At 42.7% G+C, this 9427-nt stretch overlaps 1 long non-coding RNA gene across 1 annotated transcript; it reads left to right on the top strand.

The window, feature by feature from the left end:
- Positions 1-6639: 6639 nt before the first annotated feature.
- Positions 6640-8788, top strand: LOC127343117 (uncharacterized). Its single transcript, XR_011754180.1, has 3 exons — positions 6640-6921; positions 7089-7196; positions 8160-8788. It is a non-coding gene; the product is annotated as an uncharacterized lncRNA (long non-coding RNA).
- The last annotated feature ends 639 nt before the right edge of the window (positions 8789-9427 follow it).

Raw genomic sequence — 9427 nt, 5'->3', positions numbered from 1 at the left:
GAGGAGGAGGAGCAGGAGGAGGAGGACTCCGACGCCAGGTTCGCCCGTCTAGAGGCGCAGGAGGCGGCAGACGACAAGGCGGCGGCAAGGAAATAGGCCAGGGCCCGGGCAATGGCCTCCTCCTCGGAAATGTCCGGCGGCTGGGTCTCCGGATCCCACGCCGGCCCGCCGTCGTCGTGGTCGTAGTCTGCCATGTCCACGTCCTCGTCCTCGTCCGTGTCCTCCACGGCAAGCATTTCTTCCCATGGCGTCGGTGGGGTGGATAGTGTGGGATCTGGCAATGGTTTGGTCGGGGTAATGGGCGCCGGCAGCGTCCCTTTAAGAGGCTCGGACACCATCTCGCCTTCAATGGCCTGCCACTACAACACCGCCTAGCTGGGCACGCTCGCGGAAGCCGAGACACACCATTAACGCGACCCTGCAAAGGCTGCAGCGCGCCGCCCGCAAGTAATGCCGCAGAAGACGAAGCAGTTGTGCCCCTGCCAGGCAGGCCCGTGCGAGGACCGAGCGGATACTTTGCGCGTCCACGCAGCGTCCGCAGAGACGCAAACCTAGCGCATATTTGGGCCAGGTTTGCGTCGCCGCGGACAGCCCGGCCACTTTGCGTCGCGCCGCTAGAGGTGGTGTTAAACACATTTTCGATCACGGCGGACGCAAACGGTCGCTCTGAAGATGCCCTAACCGTCCGGCAGTTGACCGTGGAGGTTCCTAAGAAGAAGAAAGAGGGAGGGGATCGAGGGTGTGGTTCTGTTTTTTTATTCAGGAGGGACGGTTGTGTAAACACGATTTGGGTTTTCTTTTCCGTAAAAGGAAACATGGCTGGAAGCTTACGTGGCCTGACAAACGGGTCCGCAAGCGTACAACGTCAGGAAAATACGTACCTCTCCCACGGACCAGTGACCTAAATGAGCTCCAACGCGTATTTGGTGACCGTAAATCCCGTATTGTGATGTACGGTGACCAAGTTGAGTCATGACCTCAAGTTCAGTGACCTTTGATGTATTTTACTCTAGCTAATAACCGACAATTAATCTTCCGCCGCCGTGATGTATTGCCTCCTCGCCACAAATGCTTCCACCGCGATCTAAGATCTTCTTGCCAATAATGCTCATAAAACTGCTTGATCATCCCACTATTCATTGAGTAGAAACTGCTCGACTGAACTGAACCGACGCCGCCTTCAGGTTAAGAACCAGGTCGTGCTTCCATGGGAATCAACCACGCCAGGCTTCTTACTTCGCCACCTCTGGCAGAGGACACCGCGCTGGAAGCTGGTACCTGCCGATTTTAGTTCGCCCTTTCATTCTTTCTTCTATCCCCCAACATATGTTCCTCAATCTGTTAGGTTGGGCTCCAACTCGAAATCTGCTCATCGTTCCCCCCCTCCCCCAGGCCCCTACCCGATTCGATTGTACTCTCTGTCCTACTCTCTGAAGCCCTATGATTTGCTTGGATTATGGGTGCTGCTCGCTGAAGCGGAGGAAGCGATTATCATCTCCTGTACTTTGTACTGACGCTGGACAGCAGAACCTGCTTTCATAGGTACACAAGCTCTTATCTCTCACACCAAATTTTTAGTTTACATTGGATGAGCTCATCCATCCTCTGGTATCTCCCATGGATCAATAGTTGCGTCGGTATTTTCTCTCCAACGTCAGGTCCTCTCTCAAATATCTTCCATGAGTGCGTTTATGCTTTACTGTTTCCACAATAGTCTGCCATGGGTAGGTCAAAAGATGAAGTGATAATCTATTCTAACCGAGACAGAACCTCATATCTGTATACATACGCATTCCTTCAAATTCTTAAATTATTACAATATTCTATCATTTGGAATGCATAGTTATTGATAGGTATCATTCTAGGTTTGGTTCTTGCAGAAGCATAGAACTGATGGCTGAAAAGCTTTTTTATGTTCAGACACAATAGGATCCAGCAGGTGCACAATCGACATCAATACCAAGCCCAGACTTAACCTCGCAACTTAGTTTGTATTGCATGCATTTATCGTATTTTATATCTCCTACTGCTTACATTCGTCCTTCTCTTTGCAGCAGCTACATCGCATTGCTTCGTGTGATTTGCAACCAGCGGCCTGCCCTAGCAACGTTGAACATGATCAGATGTCAGAGACAACAAGCCTATTCAATTCACAAATGGTGAGCGGAAGCATGCATATTTTTCTTTGATTGCTCTCGGCTTTCAAATCCTACTACGTATCCTGATCAGACATTGGGAACATATTGTCAATCCTTTCTAGAGAAAATTGTAAGTTTCTATTTCAACAAAGGTAGGTCATACACACAGTGAGATTCTATACATAGTTACCTTGGATTAAATTGTCATTGAATCTTTATGTATTCCGTTATTTTAACTTGATTATGCAGTGAAAAGAGGAATCAAGAGCCAGTTTTACAATGTTGAATCAGTCTACACTATATATCTCCTGAGTCCTTACACCAATGGTACAATTATCTGAACATCCCAAGATATTTGCTTACTATAACTTTTCTTGGATCCATAGTTGATAGCCAGCAAATGCGCATCGTTTTTAAGTTTATACTCTATAAAAAACACTTTTTTATACAGCTCCGACTTCTTTTTTGTTCAGTGTAGATGGAGCTTTAGGACCTGACGATGGTAGAGCAAGAAAAGGATCCAGTTTCAACTGATCAAATGCTGCATTGACTTCTACCCATTTGTGTTGCCAGCTGTCATTGTTCTTTCCTTCATATAGCATGCCGCTTCTTCTACATATAAACTTGATGATTAATGAGATCTAATATGTATGCAGCTCTGCTCATATTTTTTTTTACCACTGTTAATCAACTTTTGTTTTGGCACCCATCATTGTATCCCTCCCGATGAATACAGTATCTATCTGCCGATGTTAGCACAATCCATACTTCAATGAAATACTTTGAATTACCTCCTCATAAAAACCTCCTTGCTGCATTCAGTTTTCAATAGTAAAATAATATTACCAAAATTTGTATGCCCATGTTTCCGCAGCAACGCTAGGGGAATCATCTAGTTTTCAAATGGTCGCACCCAATAGTCCATGTCTGTATGAGCTCGGCCGGTTAGAGAAATGAACACATACGAATCCATCCATGTCCCAAGAAATAACCTGCATGGAATACGGGTTTTCTGGCTTGTTAAAATCTGAAGTCATATCTTACAATTCAAATATCTCACACTCATATTTGAACTTTATATGTATAATCAATTCAATTTAGTCAATTCCTGAACAAATTTTAAATATTTTTTGGGAGAAGATGTTAAATATAGTTTTGAAGGAATTTAGTGTATCTATTCATCATCATCTAAGTACATAGATCTAATCGTAAAGACACATGATGCAGCTAATCCCACATATAAAATTGTCCTCCACTTTGGATAAATAAATATCAATTAATAGGTGAACTAAACTAGCCATCATGATCATTTATTACTGGTTAGAGGAACTAAAGGTAGCGATCATGACCATGTATTACCATTTAGAGATATTCTAAACACTAAGTTTAGAGTAGTTTCGGCTGTAACATGTGTAACTTAAACTTCTTCGGTTGTACTTCCTCTGTTCCAATGAATAAGACATGTAAATTTAGTCGAAAGTCAAAATTCTGTAAGTTTGATCAATGATATACACAAAAATACAAATATTTACGACACTTAATCAATATCAATAGATTCCCATAACATATATTTTCACATTTTATACATTCATTATTGTGAATATTCATATCTTCATTAATTTATTTTGCCAAACTTAGTAAGCTTTGATTTGTAAATAAATTTATACTCCATATTCATTGAACGGAGGTGGTACACTGTTATAGAGGGATGGATATTGGAGTGCCAGATCCTAGAACCTAGTTTTCTGACTGTTCCACTATATATCGAAATACCCTCTTAAAAAAATTCCTTCTTAACGCGCGTTATACCCTTCCAAAAAAGCAGAGTGGATTGGGTTTGCATAATTGCATTTACTTGATTTATATTTTTAGAGTGAATGTATTTATTTTTTAGCATCTCTTGCCGCGCTCCTTCCTCATTCAATAGTTTAAACAAAACTCACTTGAGACCCATATAAAAGAATCAAAATATACCAATTATGACAAAGATCTATGGTCCTCATTAGCAATCTTCGATGAGATCACAAATTCAGAACTATACACAAAACTGCTTCATAGATGTGGCTTATCAAGCTCCCTGACTTTTTTCTTTGACAATCAATACCATATATTCATAATAACAAATATTAGATGGTAAAGATACACGAGCTGTCTCCACCGATTACAAAATAAAGTCTAAAAAATACTAGCAAATCTATATCTTCAAACTATTTCTTCTTACAAGACATAATCCTGTACTTTCCTGAAGGCAGCCAAAGATAGATAACAAACCATCAACCTCTAAATACCAACGAAGGTTCTGCCACTTGATAATGCAGGATAGGTAGCACAACCAGTATGCGTCTTGTGGACAGGAGGGTTTCATCTCGACCCCTAATTCTAGTTGGCCGACGTGCACGTCTTCTGCCATCCTATCCCGCAGCTGCCGTGGTAGGAGCGCGTATGTACAAGATAATGAGATGCTCAGCTCCGTTGTCGATCGCCCGTTTACGCAAAAAACAGGAAATTCACCCCCACGCGATGTCCACCCGACTAAATGATATGGTCACCGTGCTTTTCTGTCTGCACTCCCGTCGAATCTGCCGCCCATTGTCAACATTGAGAGTGAGGTTCAGTTCCAGGAAGATCACCAGCTATGTAGCGGGTCGAGGCTTTCCATGCCTGAAATCTCGACAGAAAAGTTAGGATCCACATGGTGGAAGATGTAGGTTCCCAAGGGCTAGTACACTGAAAGCAGCAACAAAAATTGACACCCATAATACCAATCTTCTCGCAGGTTGCTAGATCCTTCTCGATCTCGGCCGTCTGCTAGCTCGGCTTCCACTCGAACGTCCATGCTTCTTGTCTTCCGTCCTGCGATGACTAGAACGAAGACTACCATGTTTTCGGTTCCTAGACGTATACTCCCTCCAGTCTATTTTAATTAACTCGAATTTAGCATAAATTTGTACTAAAGCCGAGTCAATTAAAAGATAGCGGAGGAGGGCATGGGCGGAGCGCCTTGGAGGCGAAACTGGGCAACAGCCCCCCCTTCCAAAATACGTACGTATACTATGCATCGGCATTCCTGCAGTACTGGCAGCTTTTTTCTCCTATACTCAGCAATCGTGGAAAGGGAGCATGAGAAAGAGGCCTGAAATCTCACCCAGCTCTTCCCTGCATCGGCGCAATGGGTAGCGTCAATATAAAAAGACTGAGAAGGTAAGACTGAGAGAAGAACGACTGAGCAAATAAGACTGCAAATATGAGATAAACTGAAGGTAAGACTGAAATAATTAATATGGCCTTGAAATCAGTAAGCAACTTATTTGCTAAATCGGCATTGACTGTCTGATCGAATGGGGATGGGCAGCGTCAATATAAAAAGAAGTGGATATTTTTTTGTTTAACCTCGAGGATTGGGTCATCGATTCATGGTTGAAGTTTTTTTCTTGCTGGCTATTTAATGTTGGGCTTGATCCTTCTATTTATTTTTTACAAATGAACCGGCAAGTCGCTTAGTATGTCAATTTTACAGGAAATCAAGAAATTGCTCAGCTTGGCATCGATGGATATTGGCTAAACAAAATATTTTCCCTCTCTTACTTGCTACTTCCTCCAATAAGTATACGTTCAGTTATTCCCTTTAATAAAAAAAAATTAAAATTCGACCAACTTCATATAAAAAATATCAAAATATGTGACATCATATTAGTGTATCTTGAAGCAAAATTTTGAGATAGTGACCAATAATATTAATTTAGTATCATAAATATTGATATTGTTTAGAAGTTGTTCAAATGTAATGAAGCTTAACTTAGGATAAAAACTAAACGTAAAATATTCAGAGAAGAAAGGAGTATATAAATTCCTAAAATCAAGAAAGCTGCATTTTCAAGCTTAAAAATCAAATGTCCATGTTGCAAAGGAAACTACAGCAAAATTAGCATGAAGAATTGATTTGGCGGCTAAAAGTTTTTGGCCCCCCCTCTACTTTTGGTCACGTTCCGCCACTGGCGGAGGGAGTATGTTTTATAGACTTGGCGCGTATTCTTCTATCCATAACTACAAGTGGGGTAGACGAACTCCTACCTGAACATCATTTTTAACAAGGAGCACGACTCTTTTCTGAACTTTTTTTTTATAAAGGGGCACGACTCCTTTCAGAACTTTTTTTTTTTTTTTTGAAAAAAAAGATGCAAACTGCTATATTTCATGACGTGCGAGGTACAAGCAGCCGCATCCTTCGCAGAAAGATACCCAGCCGTGCTCTGTTAGGTTAGATTTTATCTGGTATCGTCCAACCATTACAACAGATCTTCAATTTTGACTCCTATAAATACCAATGACCGTGTCGTGGTTTGGTTTTTCTTGAGTTTTAAATTGATTTTTTGTTCCGTCTAATGTAATTTTTTGTAACCGTTGGTTAAATCTGTGATAAATTTTCTGTAAGTTCTATAATGATATGACAATTGGGAACGGACGTTTTAATCAGTGATCCAAATAAAAAAAGATCTGAATCAGATCGGATTGTGAGATTACATCTCGATAGAAAACGCTGAAAGAACTCCCACGAGCGCAGCCGCCGCCACGCAGCCGCCGCCCCGCAGCCGACGCCGCCGCCCCTCCCCCGTCGCGAGTCGCCGCATGTCGGTCCGTCGGCCCGTCGCGGGGACTCAGCACGAGGGCGCACGCCTCGGAGCTGCAGCAAGCGCCCGCCGCCGCGGCGTCTGGCATCGCGACCCACAAGGTCACCGTCCACGACCGGGAGCGCGGGGTCGTCCACGAGTTCATCGTGCCCCAGGTATGCGTGTGTACCTTCGATTGGTGTTAATGGTGTGGCCATGGCCGCGTACGGGACCAGTGCATTCTGCATACCGCGGACAGAACAACTGAATTAAGCAAGATGATGCATGCTGGTATTCCGTTTTGCTGTTATTGAATTGACTCGAGTAGTTGCTGCATTTTCAGAATTCAGTGGGTACTTAACCTTGAAATTCGCACTCCACCGCGAGTCGCCGCCCATCGGCCCGTCGCGGGGACTCACGGCCCTGACCTCTCCGTCGCCGCCGCCTTCAGGTATGAAGCACTTTACTAAAGAAAGCAAATCCCATCAAGAAAACTACACGCTGCATCCTCATACTATTTTACATGGTTAAAATTTTCAAGCACATGTCACTTCACACATAATTGTGACATCAATAGAAATATTAGGATAGCCGGAAACAAAATATATATGGTAATCATGGGAGAACCTGAATACAGTCAGTGACGATATTCAGAGTGTGCACTTTGTTCGGTCAAATACATGTGTTGTTCTTGTAGATGGACTTTTGAACTTGTGTCCTTTTCATTTTGCAACAGGAAGATCACTACGGTTAGATACACAATGATGATAGAAGCAATCATTAAATCTATTTTTTTCTCTAGGATAAAACATGCATATTTTCTTCAATAAACTCACATGCCGAAGGATGCAAAGTAGGTATCAGACTTAGGAATTCAAGATTAGTAGCTTACTAATGAAGAGTACTTTTCAATGCTGCCATATCAAGAAACTTAGGCCAAATGTAGGAATTCAGTTGGATGCACTGTCTGACCGGTGACTCCACCTATGTCTGTCCAGAAAGAATGAACAATCCAAACTACCGATAGTATACACTTGTTTTATAATTGGTTTGAACCAAATAACAACATATTTTATTGTAAAACCTAAAAACATAAATTTCTCTTTCCGATTCCTCAAGATATACCTTAAGGTCCGGGCAATAAAGAAAATTAGAAACCAAAAACTGAAGAGGATTTATACGAAGGGAGAACCATTACCAAATACTTGGCCTCGGATGCTTTGTTTGACTGGTACCATTATAGCTATGAACTTAACCATTCTATATCGTAGTGTATAATCAGGTAAGGGCTAGTTGTACATACAAACTTTTTTAAATCTTTAATGATTCACATATAATATTCTCCTCAATCTTTTCTGCTTTATTGTTGTACCGTGATTAAAAAATTAATTGTTAGTTTTTATGTTATATGAAGAAGATATGGCTGATATGAGCGGGGATTCTAAAGAGTACCATGAGATCGTTATCAAGACGGTTGCTAGCGAGGATGACTGATTCAATTTCTACAACAGTTATGCTCTTGAGAAAGGATTTAGCGTGCGGAGAAGCTACGTTGAGTGGGATGGAGCCAACAAGGAGATAATTTTGAGGAAATTTGTGTGTAGTCGCGAAGGTTGTCGTGAATAGAAGCACATGGAGAGGAAGAGAAGATATCTTCTTCAGGAAAGCAATTCGAAGGCCTGAGGCTCGTCGGAGGCGGCGCGTCGACAAGACTGACCTTCCTCGCCTAGCACCGGTGGCCGATAGCCACCCACTGCCGCCTCCGCTCCTCCCCTCCGTCGCTCCCAGGAGAGATATGCACAATTGATGGTAGCTTTAAGATGTGTGCACCTATACCTAATTAATTATTGTTTTAAGATTTGTGTAGTCTCATTGGCCGCTGAAAAGGACGTTCATTTTCCATAATGTTCGCAAAATATATTTGAGATTCCGATCCCACAAATTTTGGTTCCGGTCCTACATTTATGGTTCCGTCAGTTTAGTTCCGTCTATTTACTGCCGTCGGATCGGGGTGGATGGACGGTTATTAAAAATGTCAATCACTCTAAAAATTGTATTAAACCCAATTTATTCACGGAGCATATGTCTCTCTCCATATATAAAATTTTCAGTTACAACTTCCGCACGGATCGTATTCTATCCTTCTACTCCCTGATACTCAATCTCGATTTTGTCGGCTTTTCTATTGATAGGGGAGAGATGTCGCCAAGTGATGGTGAAGCCATGTCCCCAAAGCCGGACAAGCAATATTGAAAGGACTGCTGGATTGGATGCTTGGTTCTACTGGCATTTTCTGTAGTTTGGGGAATATTGATCTGGTGTGCGCTTGCTGAACCTGATGAGTACTACAGAGTGGAGATCACCGGGATCAGGTCGTCAAATTTCAATGAAGCACCAGACACGATGGTCCTGCCTTCGTTCAACATCACAATGCGCGCCTGACAACCACTAGAAGAAATACCTCTACATCACGATAGATACAGCGACAGTTCGCAATCTTGCTCGACGGCGTCCCCCTTGGCCACGGCTCTTTTCCTTCCGAGCTCAGAGTATACAACATGTCAGAAGACACGCTGACAGGAACTACGTCTACCATCTTGGCTGGGTTGGCCAAAGAGGTGCACAATCACATCTCAAGCGGCAAGTCCTTCGACGACTTGGAGATATAGGTAGACATAAGGT

The sequence above is a fragment of the Lolium perenne genome, chromosome 3 (assembly GCF_019359855.2).
Source record: "Lolium perenne isolate Kyuss_39 chromosome 3, Kyuss_2.0, whole genome shotgun sequence".
Taxonomy (NCBI): Eukaryota; Viridiplantae; Streptophyta; class Magnoliopsida; order Poales; family Poaceae; genus Lolium; species Lolium perenne.
This window is presented reverse-complemented; position numbering and strand designations above follow the sequence as displayed.